This window comes from Delphinus delphis, chromosome 8, assembly GCF_949987515.2.
Source record: "Delphinus delphis chromosome 8, mDelDel1.2, whole genome shotgun sequence".
NCBI classification, from domain to species: Eukaryota; Metazoa; Chordata; class Mammalia; order Artiodactyla; family Delphinidae; genus Delphinus; species Delphinus delphis.
In genome coordinates, this window is record NC_082690.1 from 47551172 (window position 1) to 47565396 (window position 14225).

Here is a 14225-nt window from a genome sequence, read left to right on the forward strand (position 1 = left end):
TAATAACCCTGATGATTGCTTCACAATCCCCTCTCATTCTTTCTATCTGTTTCCTCGGAGCTTGGAGATCCTCTGCTTCAAATTGTCTCTCGAGAGTGTTTTGGAGTGTGTTAATACTCTGCTCTGGGACTTCCCCTGGTGGCGCAGTGGTTAAGAATCCCCCTGCCAATGCAGGGAACACGGGCTCAAGCCCTTGTCTGGGAAGATCCCACATGCCACAGAGCAACTAAGCCCGTGCGCCACAACTACTGAGCCCGCGTGCTGCAACCTCTGAAGCCTGTGCATCTAGAGCCCATGCTCTGCAACAACAGAAGCCACCGCAATGAGAAGCCCATGCACCGCAACGAAGAGTAGCCCCTGCTCACCACAACTAGAGAAAGCCCGTGCGCCACAATGAAGACACAACGCAGCCAAAAATAATTGATAATTAATTAATTAAAAAATACTCTGCTCTGGGTTCTCTATCGTCTGACCCCCCCATGCTGTCTATCCATATTTTTGGCATTTTTTGCCTCCTCTCTTGTTTGCTACTACTGGTTGGGACTTACCCATTATTCTGTCTTTTAAGGGATTTGGGGTGAGAGAGCTGGTGTATGTTTATGCTTAGTTCTCCATCTTGTTTGCTTCCCCCGTTACATATTATCTCTCCTCTTGATAATGAAATTTCTGACAATAAAGCATGCTGTTGGAATACAGCTTCTTTGTTAATTGAAATAATTTCATTTAATGAAAAGCACTAGAAAAGCCCTAGACACTTGCATATATTGTCGCTTTGAAGCCTCACAACAATCCTGTGATGTAGGCATCAAAATTCACATTTGGGGGAATTCCCTGGTGGTGCAGTGGTCAGGACTCTGCATTTGCATTGCCGAGCGCCCAGGTTCAATCCCTGGTCGGGGAACTAAAATCTCACAAGTCGTGTGACGCGGCAAAAAAAAAAAAGAATCCACATTTGGTCAATGAGCAAGCTGAAACTCTGGAAGGTTAATTGAATTATTGAGGTCACACAATTAATAAGAAATAGGCCTAAAATCTGACTCCAAAGCCTTCTTTATGCTGCTATACACTGTTTAAATGTTACATTTGTTTCTGTTCTATTTATTTTTCTCTAGCTTTCAGAATGTTTATCTCTTTTTTTTTTTTTTTTTTGCGGTACGCAGGCCTCTCACTGTTGTGGTCTCTCCCGTTGTGGAGCACAGACTCCGGACGCACAGGCTCAGCAGCCATGGCTCATGGGCCTAGCCGCTCCGCAGCATGTGGGATCTTCCCGGACCGGGGCACAAACTCGTGTCCCCTGCATCAGCAGGTGGACTCTCAACCACTGCGCCACCAGGGATCCCTGGAATGTTTATCTTTACTTCTCCCACTAATATATAAGTGAGGCCCTGGCTATAGTTTCTTATTTCTATTGTGAGATATCTGACATAATGTTCTACAAGCAGCAGTCAGTTTAAACTTTGTAAGCCAACTAGGTAAAGCAGTTTATTACAATTGTGTTATTATCCTGCACATAATTACATATTAGAGTGGGGCAAATGCTTTATTTGAGGTCTTTAAATGTTTTATTATGTCCACTAAATTAACGATTGGATTGCAAATCAAAATTAAAGCTGGAGGAAAGGTCAAAGTTCAGCTTCTGGCTAGAGTTGTTACAGCATCTGTCTGAGCAATAACTCTGCCTCAACAGAAGGGAGAACAAGAGGAAATACCTATTGATCTCTAATATTAGCGCCAATCATTTTCTCCTATTTCTTCAATATTGCAATATGTTGAGATGAATAGAATTGTGATTCTTTCATATATTCGACTATATTCACTGTCATGTTGTTTGCTTGAAGCCTGTCTCAGGAAGAGACAACTTTCTGAAGGAGACAGAATCATGTCTTGATGCTCCTAAGGAAGGGGTAACCTGAGCTTATTTGTTCTAATCCCATTTGGTTCATTCATATATTCATTCAACAAATATTCATTAAGCAGCTATAACATTGGTTGCATAATAAAACCACCCAGGGAACTTTTCTAAAATACCATGACCAGGTTTCACTGCTACACCAATGGAGCCCAGGCCCATGTATTTTTAAAGCTCCTCAAGCAATTATGATGCATATGAGGGTTGAAAAACCTCTGACCTATGATATATTACAAACTTTGCTAGCCACTGTGCTTACAAATAAAAAATAATAATTGCTAATATTTACTGAGTATGTGCTATACATCAGGCACTGTTCTATGTGTCTTATATGTATTAACACATTTAATGATCTCAACAACCCTAGAAGGTAAATATTACTCCCATTTATAGATGAGGAAACTGAGGCACAGGGAAGATCAGTAACTTGCCCAAGGTTATACATTTAGGAAATGGTGGAGTCTGGTCCTGGAGTCCAGGCCCACTGTGCTGTGGCCTACCAATAGTATCAGAGTCTAGTAAATAATGAAAAGATAGGCGTTATGTATCAAGGAAGGCTTCCTGTAGGAGGTGGTAGCTCAATTAAATAGAAGAAACATGGGACCCAGCAAGGAAAAGTTGTGGGGGAGAGCTTCTAAGTTTCTTACCTCCCCACCTCCCAGGAGTTCCTTCCTCCCTCTTCCCCACACTGAAAACAATGGAATGTCCACAGTCATCCTTAACACGCCTAACATTTCAACTGGGAAGACTGAAGTCATGCACAATTACTCATGCAATTTTTCCTCCTGACAATAGGTCCTTCTGTGGGCTTCTCATTCAAATATATAAAGCTCCACTCTGTTGTTTTTAAAAAGCCTTTGTTGTAGGAACAATTCACAAACGTGTCCAACACCCATTGGTTCCCTACCCCCTTCTCCTGTCCCCTCACCTGACTGAGTTGCTAGAAAACAATTCCCTAGCTTGTCAGGGACCTGTGCCCCATTGCCCACTCTGCCCCAAATGGAAGCTAACCCTGCCTCTCACACTGCTTCTAACCACGTCTAAGTTTAAGTTTGAGGTTAACCTCAGGGAGTATTTGGCCACACCTGCCACCCCCTCTGCTTGGCCTTGGGGCCAGGAACAGACTTTCTGCTGAGGGAAGGGTAATGCTCTCATGCTGCTAATTAACCGTGGGAGGAGAGGAAGCCCTTTCCAGACGCCAAAAATACCAAGGAAGAACTTTATAAAAAGCACCCTTTGTACCGGCAGCCCCGTCATTCAGCCCAGCCTAGGCTGGGACTAGAGGGAAAAAATAAACCCTTCGGCAGCCCTCAGGGTCACTGCATCCCAAGTGGCCACCTCCGGAGGCCATGCCCTGAGTGTCTGCCGAGGACAGGGTCTCAGGAACATGGCGGGGAGTCAGGCTGCCTTCCCACTGCCAGCTTAGGCAAACCACAGGAAGCTGCCTGAAGCTTGTGTTTCAGGCGTGTTTACGGGTGACTTGTGACTCTTTGTTAGAATAGCCACAGGCCTGTTTGGTAATTTAAAAGGAAAGGAGGGCAGGTCTGTTGAGGCGTGAGGCAGAGCTGCAGGAGATTGCCTGAGTCTGGGTAATCTCACTACAGCAGGTCCCTTTCCTACCCTGTGCTTATCAGACTCCGGGCTGATCCTTACTTTGAGGATAGGTCTGCCTTTGAGGACATCACTGTAGGCCTACCCAGTTGCCTTAGGCTTGGCTGCTCTAGGCATGAGTAGAGTCTGCAGTGCCTGGCAGACTTGGGATCCAGCGGGGTGCTATGGGGGGAAGGTTTGAGTTGCTAGGAAAATCGGATTTGGCTGCAGGCTGGGAATTGGAGGCTTTCTCAAGCAGGAAGGCTGCAGGGCCATTTGGCTGGGACCTTAAGCTCAAGAGGCTTCAGAATTTGTCTGCTGATCAGTGTACGGGAATGAGGTGAAAGCCGAGGGTGGCCCCAAAGATGGAGAACCTCAGAATCAAAGCTTCCAGAGCCACATTGAGGTTCTTGGAGAGCCTGTTTACATGGTCTGCCTTACTTTACAGGGGTGAGGACAGATTCCCAAGCCGCTAAATTGCCCAAAGCGGGAAGTCGGGATACTAGAATTTCATACCAGGCAAGTTTTCCAGTCTCTCACTCCAATAACATTTTTGCATCTGCGTGGACAAGGGGAAAAGTCCTCCATTATAATATCACATGTACAGGATCCTTCGCAGCTCTGCGTGCGATGGCACATCTTTCTTTTCTTCCCTTCCTGTTGATATAAGATCTCCTTTATAGATTCCTCAAGTGTCAGAGCTGAAAAGATCTTAGAAGCCACGTAGATCAATTCTTTTATTTGACAGAAAAGGAAATAGAGAACTGGAGAGAAGTGATAGGCACAAAGGCACACAGCTAGTTAACGATCGCTAGGATTGAAACCAGGTCTTCTGCCATCTAGTCCAGGGCTTTTTCCATAATACCACACCCTTTATAACAAGTAACATTTGTATATTAGGGGGTTCCTGACTACTCCATGTTCTAGTTCCCATTTTACTCACTTTCATGCATAGGGCCTTAAACTGTACCTTGTATATGATAAAATGATTTTTTGAAGACTTTCCACTATTTGGCATTTTGATGAAACAAACAAAAAAAATAAAAAAAATTAGGTTAGGAAGAAGTTATCACAATAGAGGTTTCCAGTTTGAAATGCAGATGGACCAAGGTGGAATAGCAAATTCCCAGATTCTAAGGCTTTGCTGCTGAAAGTCATCTATGGACCAGTACTATGAGCATCATCTGGGAGTCCTGCCCCAGTCCTGCCTTTTCAGAAGATCCCTAGATGACCTGAATACATACTAAAGTTTGGGTAGTCCTACTTGAGGGTAACACTAAAAAAAAGTCCTCCCCTCCTTTTCCTACCCAAATGCTTAACCTTCTCCTACCTCCCTCTTGTTCCTCCACCCGCCCCATCCTCACTCCTAAATGTTGCTATGTTAATCTTCTGCCTCATCTTGAACTTTAAAGCCATAGCAGGGATGGTAGGGGGGAGGGGGTAGGGGGGTAGGGGAATGCTATATTTTAAAGGGGGGCTCAAAATGGAAATTTTTAGAAAAATAAAAGAGCCAATTTGAAAGAACTTTTGCAGCTCTAATGCCATGTTGTTAATGTAGAAGTATAAACATCTACTATGTTTATGTTGGCTCACTTGTAAAATCATCATCTTTGGTTATATTTAGGAATTTGATGGCTTGGAAAGTATACTGAAAGACTCTGAGAACAAAAATAATTTCCTCTTAACTCTCTTGAAAATAAGAAAATCTCTTAAAAAAAAAAATCCCAATAACATCTTTCTCTGATTTATTATCCCCATCAACCATCACGTGTTTCCTCCTCTTAACTTTTTCTCTCTCTCATCATTCCTAGTTCAATTTCCTCATTTTATTTACATTTTTTAAAATAGGATTTTTCTTATTACTTATTTCTTGCAGAAAAATTAGGAAATAAAGAAGCAAAAGAAAACACAACAAGAATCCCACTGATGTAGAAACACCTACAAACCTTTTATATAAAATTATCTCAAAACTTTTTGTGAATGTACTTGTTCACAAAAAAAGGATAATGCAGAACACAATAATTAGTATATACTTCCTTTTAAATGGAACTATAAATTAATTTCTTTACACTTGTGCATATAAAAATGAATGGCATCATTTTTATTAAATTCTGCCATATGATTGTACCATGATTGATTTAATCATGCTTCAGTTGCTAGATATTTAGGTAGTTCAAAATTTTCACTATTAAAAACAGTAATGCAGACCAGAAGGCAGACAGCAGAAGCAAGAAGACCTACAATCCTGCAGCTTGTGGAACAAAAAACCACATTCATAGAAAGATAGACAAGATGAAAAGGCAGAGGGCTACGTACCAGATGAAGGAGCAATATAAAACCCCAGAAAAACAACTAAATGAGGTGGAGATAGGCAACCTTCCAAAAAAAGAATTCAGAATAATGATACTGAAGATGACCCAGGACCTCGGAAAAAGAATGGAGTCAAAGATAGAGAAGATGCAAGAAATGTTTAACAAAGACGTAGAAGAATTAAAGAACAAACAAACAGAGATGAACAATACAATAATTGAAATGAAAAATTTGTATGGAGACACAAAAGACCCCAAATAGCCAAAGCAGTCTTGAGGGAAAAAAACGGAGCTGGAGGAATCAGGTTCCCTGACTTGAGACTATACTACAAAGCTACAGAAATCAAGACAATATGGTACTGACACAAAAACAGAAACATAGATCAGTGGAACAAGATACAAAGCCCAGAGATAAACCCACGCACCTATGGTCAACTAATCTATGACAAAGGAGGCAAGGATATACAATGGAGAAAGGACAGAAAAGACAGTCTCTTCAATAAGTGGTGCTGGGAAAACTGGACAGCTACATGTAAAAGAATGAAATTAGAACACTCCCTAACACCATACACAAAAATAAACTCAAAATGGATTAGAGACCTAACTGTAAGACTGGACACTATAAAACTCTTAGAGGAAAACATAGGAAGAACACTCTTTGACATAAATCACAGCAAGATCTTTTTTAATCCACCTCCTAGAGTAATGGAAATAAAAACAAAAATAAACAAATGGGACCTGATGAAACTTAAAAGCTTTTGCACAGCAAAGGAAACCATAAACAATACGAAAATACAACCCTCAAAATGGGAGAAAATATTTGCAAAAGAATCAACGGACAAAGGATTAATCTCCAAAATACATAAACAGCTCATGCAGCTCAATATTAAAGAAACAAACAACCCAATCCAAAAATGAGCAGAAGACCTAAATAGACATTTTTCCAAAGAAGACATACAGATGCCCAACTAGCACATGAAAAGCTGCTCAACATCACTAATTATTAGAGAAATGCAAATCAAAACTACAATGAGGTATCATCTCACACCAGTTAGAATGGGCATCATCAGAAAATCTACAAACAACAAATGCTGGAGAGGGTGTGGAGAAAAGGGAACCCTCTTGCACTGTTGGTGGGAATGTAAATTGATACAGCCACTATGGAGAACAGTATGGAGGTTCCTGAAAAAACTACAAATAGAATTACCATATGACCCAGCAATCCCACTACTGGGCATATTCCTGAAGAAAACCATAATTCAAAAAGACACATGCACCCCAATGTTCACTGCAGCACTATTTACCATAGCCAGGTCATGGACTCAACCTAAATGCCCATCGACAGACGAATGGATAAAGAAGATGTGGTACATATATACAATGGAATATTACTCAGCCATGAAAAGGAACAAAATTAGGTTATTTGTTGAGACGTGGATGGCTCTAGAGACTGTCATACAGAGTGAAGTAAGTCAGAAAGAGAAAAACAAATATCGTATATTAACGCATATATGTGGAACATAGAAAAATTATACAGATGAACCAGTGTGCAGGACAGATATTGAGATGTAGAGAACAAACGTATGGACACCAAGGGGGGAAAGCAGCGGGGTGGTGGTGGTGGTGGTGTGATGAATTAGGAGATTGGAATTGACATGTATACACTGATGTGTATAAAATGGATAACTAATAAGAACCTGCTGTATAAAAAATAAATTAAATTAAATTTTTTAAAAAACAGTACTTCACATCCTTAAGGATTTTCTTACCTTAAAATCTTTGATTAAATTATGTACACATGAATGCATTATTACACTTGTGAAAAAACTTAAATACAGATAACACTAAATTTTTTAACCATCATTCTAAGCCCTGGTTCCCTTCCCGCCTTCCGAGAGGTAACAACTGTTACTTCTGTTTTGTGTGTATTCTCCCAGACCATGTTCTATGCATTTAATGCATATATATGTAGCCATAGGAAACAATTTACTGTTTTAGTTTGTTGATTTGTTCGTGGTTATTTTTTTTATTCCAGTGCTATGATACAATATTGATCATTCTTCGAATTGCCTTTCTCACTAAACAGAAAGTCTCACAATACAGAAAGTCTTGGAGTGCTTTCTGTATTGATACTTAAAGAACTACTTCATTCATTTTGGCTGCTGTATTGTATTCTTTGTTATGAATATACCATGGTTTATTTAGCCTGTGTTGTTATTGACTTTTAGGCTGTTTCCACTCTTTCTCTCTCTCAAAGGACATGCTTATAGATGCTTCTTTATGTACCTGTGTGAGTGTATGTCTGGTGTAGATTCAGAGAAATGGCATCACTTGATCTTAAGATCACCTACTTCTTTCTATGAGTGAATGAGAGGAAAAACTCTTTTGAGGATCCTGGAGGAGAAAAAGTTTAGTTCTGAAAAGTCCGAAAAATGATTTCCTCCCCACCCTGCCCCAGCTTTGTTCTAGTATTATCTTGAGGTTTCTAGCTAGGGGGGATGGGTAAAACCGAACAAGTAAAAGGACATATCAGGATTGAGGGGAAAGACAACAGGCAGGTTTGGTTGAGTTCAAGATGCTGCTTTCTCTCTCTTTTTTTTAAACATCTTTATTGGAGTATAATTCCTTTAAAATTTTGTGTTACTTTCTGCTGTATAACAAAGTGAATCAGCTATACGCATACGTATATCCCCATATCCCCTCCCTCTTGTGCCTCCCTCCCACACTCCCTATCCCACCCCTCTAGGTGGTCACAAAGCACCGAGCTAATCTCCCTGTGTTATGCAGCTGATTCCCACTAGCTATCTATTTTACATTTGGTAGTGTATATATGTCCATGCCACTCTCTCACTTCATCCCAGCTTACCCTTCCCCCTCCCCATGTCCTCAAGTCCATTCTCTATGTCTGTGTCTTTATTCTTGTCCTTACCCTAGGTTCATCAGAACCATTTTTATTTTAGATTCCACATATATGTGTTAGCATACGGTATTTGTTTTTCTCTTTTGGACTTACTTCACTCTGTATGACAGACTCTAGGTCCATCCACCTCACTACAAATAACGTAATTTCATTTCTTTTTATGGTGAGCAATATTCCATTGTATATATGTGCCATATCTTCTTTATCCATTCATCTGTCAATGGACACTTAGGTTGCTTCCATGTCCTGGCTATTGTAAATAGTGCTGCAATGAACATTGTGGTACACGACTCTTTTGGAATTATGGTTTTCTCAGGGTATACGCCCAGTAGTGGGATTGCTGGGTCATATGGTAATGATATTTATAGTTTTTTCAGGAACCTCCATACTGTTCTCCATAGTGGCTGTATCAATTTACATTGCACCAACAGTGCAATAGGGCTCCCTTTTCTCCACACCCTCTCCAGCATTTATTGTTTATATATTTTTGATAATGACCATTCTCACTGGTGTGAGGTGATACCTCATTGTAATTTTGATTTGCATTTCTCTAATGATTAGTGATGTTGAGCATCCTTTCATGTGTTTGTTGGCAATCTGTATACCTTCTTTGGAGAAATGTCTGTTTAGATCTTCTGCCCATTTTTGGATTGGGTTGTTTGTTTTTTTGATATTGAGCTGCATGAGCTGCTTGTAAATTTTGGAGATTAATCCTTTGTCAGTTACTTCATTGCAAATATTTTCTCCCATTCTGAGGGTTGTCTTTTCGTCTTCTTTATGGTTTCCTTTGCTGTGCAAAAGACTTTAAGTTTCATTAGGTGTCATTTGTTTATTTTTGTTTTTATTTCCATTTCTCTAGGAGGTGGGTCAAAAAGGATCTTGCTGTGATTTATGTCATAGAGTGTACTGCCTATATTTTCCTCTAAGAGTTTGATAGTGTCTGGCCTTACATTTAGGTCTTTAATCCATTTTGAGTTTGTTTTTGTGTATGGTGTTAGGGAGTGTTCTAATTTCACTTTTTACATGTAGCTGTTCTGTTTCCCCAGCACCACTTATTGAAGGGCTGACTTTTCTCCATTGTATATTCTTGCTTCCTTTATCAAAGATAAGGTGACCATATATGCGTGGGTTTATATTTGGGCTTTCTATCCTGTTCCATTGACCTATATTTCTGTTTTTCTGCCAGTACCATACTGTCTTGATTACTGTAGCTTTGTAGTATAGTCTGAAGTCAGGGAACCTTATTCCTCCAGCTCTGTTTTTCTTTCACAAGATTGCTTTGGCTATTTGGGGTTTTTTGTGTTTCCATACAAATTGTGAAAATTTTTGTTCTAGGTCTCTGAAAAATGCCATTGGTAGTTTGATAGGGATTGCATTGAATCTGTAGATTGTTTTAGGTAGGATGGTCATTTTCACAATGTTGATTCTTCCAATCCAAGAACAAGGTATAGCTCTCCATCTGTTGGTATCATCTTTAATTTCTTTCATCAGTGTCTTATAGTTTTCTCCATACAGGTCTTTTGTCTCCTTAGATTGGTTTATTCCTAGGTATTTTATTCATTTTGTTGCAATGGTAAATGGGAGTGTTTCCTTAATTTCTATTTCAGATTTTTCATCATTAGTGTACAGGAATGCAAGAGATTTCTGTGCATTAATTGTGTATCCTGCCACTTTACCAAATTCATTGATTAGCTCTAGTAGTTTTCTGGTGGCATCTTTAATATTCTCTATGTATAGTATCATGTCATCTGCAAACAGTGACAGTTTTATTTCTTCTTTTCTGATTTAGATTCCTTTTATTTCTTATTCTTCTCTGATTGCTGTGGCTAAAACATCCAAAACTATGTTGAATAATGTGAGAGTGTACACCTTGTCTTGTTCCTGATCTTAGAGGAAATGGTTTCAGTTTTTCACCATTGAGAATGATGTTGGATGTGGGTTTGTCATATATGGCCTTTTTATGTTGAGGTAGGTTCCCTCTATGCCTACTTTCTGGAGAGTTTTTATCATAAATCGGTGTTGAATTTTGTCAAAAGCTTTTTCTGCATCTATTGAGATGATCATATGGTTTGTATACTTCAATTTGTTAATATCGTGTATCACATTGATTGATTTGTGTATATTGAAGAATCCTTGCATTCTGGGGATAAACACCACTGGATTATGGTTTATGATCCTTTTAATGTGCTGTTGGATTCTGTTTGCTAGTATATTGCTGAGATTTTTTGCATGTATGTTCATCAGTGATATTGGCCTGTAGTTTTCTTTTTTTGTGACATCTTTGTCTGGTTTTGGTATCAGGGTGATGGTGGCTTTGTAGAATGAGTTTGGGTGTGTTCTTTCCTCTGCTATACTTTGGAAGAGTTTGGGAAGGATGGGTGTTAGCTCTTCTCTAAAAGTTTGATAGAATTTGCCTGTGAAGCCATCTGGTCCTGGGGTTTTGTTTGTTGGAAGATTTTTTTTTTTTTTTCGGTACGCGGGCCTCTCATTATTGTGGCTTCTCCCGTTGCGGAGCACAGGCTCTGGACACGCAGGCTCAGCGGCCAAGGCTCACGGGCCCAGCTGCTCCGCGACATGTGGGATCTTCCCAGACCGGGGCACGCACCCGTGTCCCCTGCATTGGCAGGCGGACTCTCAACCACTGCACCACCTGGCAAGCCCTGTTGGAAGATTTTTAATCATAGTTTCTATTTCAGTGCTTGTGATTTGCCTGTCTGTATTTTCTATTTCCTCCTGGTTCAGTCTCAGAAGGTTGTGTTTTTCTAAGCATTGGTCCATTTCTTCCAGGTTGTCCATTTTATTGGCATATAGTTGCTTGTAGTAATCTCTAATGATCCTTTGTATTTCTGCAGTGTCAGTTGTTACTTCTCCTTTTTCACTTCTAATTCTGTTGATTTGAGCCTTCTCCCTTTTTTTCTTGATGAGTCTGGCTAATGGCTTACCAATTTTGTTTATCTTCTCAAACAACCAGCTTTTAGTTTTATTGATCTTTGCTATTGTTTCCTTCATTTCTTTTTCATTTATTTCTGATCTGATTTTTATGATTTCTTTCCTTCTGCTAACTTTGGGGGTCTTTTTGTTCTCCTTTCTCTAATTGCTTTAGGTGTAAGGTTAGGTTGTTTATTTGAGATGTTTCTTGTTTCTTGAGGTAGGATTGTATTGCTATAAACTTTCCTCTTAGAACTGCTTTTGCTGCATCCCATAGGATTTGGGTCATCATGTTTTCATTGTCATTGTTTCCAGGTATTTTTTGATTTCCTCTTTGATTTCTTCAGTGATCTCTTGGTTATTCAGTAGTGTGTTGTTTAGCCTCCATGTGTTTGTATTTTTTTCCTGTAATTGATATCTAGTCTCATAGCATTGTGGTTGGAAAAGATACTGATACGATTTCAATTTTCTTAAATTTACCAAGGCTTGACTTGTGACCCAAGATATGGTCTATCCAGGAGAGTGTTTCATGAGCACTTGAGAAGAAAGTGTATTCTGTTGTTTTTGGATGAATGTCCTATAAATATCAATTAAGTCCCTGTTGTTTAATGTGTCATTTAAAGCCTGTGTTTCCTTATGCAATAGTTCCACAAAAATGTAGACTACATTTATATGCACATTAAAGGAAAGTGTTTATAGAGTCACTGCAAAACTGGTTTTAATAGTATGGGTATATTCATCTATATATCTATAATTTTAAAATAAAAACTAAACTGAAAAAAATTAAAAAAATAAAGCTTGTGTTTCCTTATTTATTTTCATTTTGGATGATCTGTCCATTGGTGAAAGTGGGGTGTTAAAGTCCCCTACTATTATTGTGTTGCTGTCGATTTCCCCTTTTATGGCTGTTAGCATTTGCCTTATGCATTGAGGTGCTCCCATATTGAGTGCATAAATATTTACCATTGTTATATCTTCTTCTTGGATTGATTCCCTGGATCATTATGTAATGTTCTTCTTTGTCTCTTGCAATAGTCTTTATTTTAAAGTCTATTTTGCCTGATATGAGAATTGGTACTCCAGCTTTCTTTTGATTTCCACTTGCATGGAATATCTTTTTCCATCCCCTCACTTGCAGTCTGTATGTGTCCCTAGGTCTGAAGTGGGTCTCTTGTAGACAGCATATATACGGGTCTTGTTTTTGTATCCCTTCATCCAGTCTATGTCTTTTGGTGGGACCATTTAATTCATTTACATTTAAGGTCATTATCAATGTGTATGTTCCTATTACCATTTTCTTAATTGTTTTGGGTTTGTTATTTTAGGTCTTTTCCTTCTGTTGTGTTTCCTGCCTAGAGAAATTCCTTTAGCATTTGCTGTAAAGCTGGTTTGGTGGTGCTGAATTCTCTTAGCTTTTGCTTGTCTGTAAAGGTTTTAATTTTTCCATCTAATCTGAATTAGATCCTTGCTGGGTAGAGTAATCTTGGTTGCAGGTTTTTCCCTTTCATCACTTTAAATATGTCCTGCCACTCCCTTCTGGCTTGCAGAGTTTCTGCTGAAAGGTCAGCTGTTAACCTTATGGTGATTCCTTTGTATGTTATTTGTTGCTTTTCCCTTGCTGCTTTTAATATTTTTTCTTTGTATTTAATTTTTTAAAATTAATTAATATATTTTAATTTTTGGCTACTTTGGGTCTTCGTTGCTCTGCATGGGCTTTCTCTAGTTGTGGCGAGCAGGGTCTACTCTTCATTGTGGTGTGTGGGTTTCTCATTGTGGTGGCTTCTCCTGTTGCGGAGCACGGGCTCTAGGCATGCGGGCTTCAGTAGTTGTGACATGCAGGCTCGGTAGTTGTGGCTTAGAGGCTGTACAGTGTAGGCTCAGTAGTTGTGGTGCATGGGTTCTAGAGCACAGGCTCAGTAGTTGTGGCACACGGGCTTAGTTGCTCCGCAGCATGTGGGATCTTCCCAGGCCAGGGCTCGAACCCATGTCTCCTGCATTGGCAGGTGGCTTCTTAACCACTGTGCCACCCGGGAAGCCCTGTCTTAATTTTTGATAGTTTGATTAATATGTGTCTCGGCGTGTTTCTCTTTGGGTTTATCCTGTATGACTCTGTGCTTTCTGGACTTGATTGACTATTTCCTTTCCCATGTTAGGGAAATTTACAACTATAAGCTCTTCAACTATTTTCTCAGACCCTTTCTTTTTCTCTTCGTCTTCTGGGGCCCCTATAATTCGAATGTTGGTGCGTTTTATGTTGTCCCAGAGGTCTCTGAGACTGTCCTCAATTCTTTTTTTATTTTATTTTATTTTATTTTTTGGGTACGTGGGCCTCACTGCACCACCAGGGAAGCCCTGTGCTCAATTCTTTTCATTCTTTTTTCTTTATTCTGTTCCCTGGCAGTTATTTCCACCATTTTATCTTCCAGCTCACTTACCTGTTCTTCTGCCTCAGTTGTTCTGCTAATTGATTACTTCTAGAATATTTTTATTTTCAGTTACTGTGTTGTTCATCACCGTTTGTTTGCTCTTTAGTTCTTCTAGAGCCTTATTAAATGTTTCTTGTATTTTC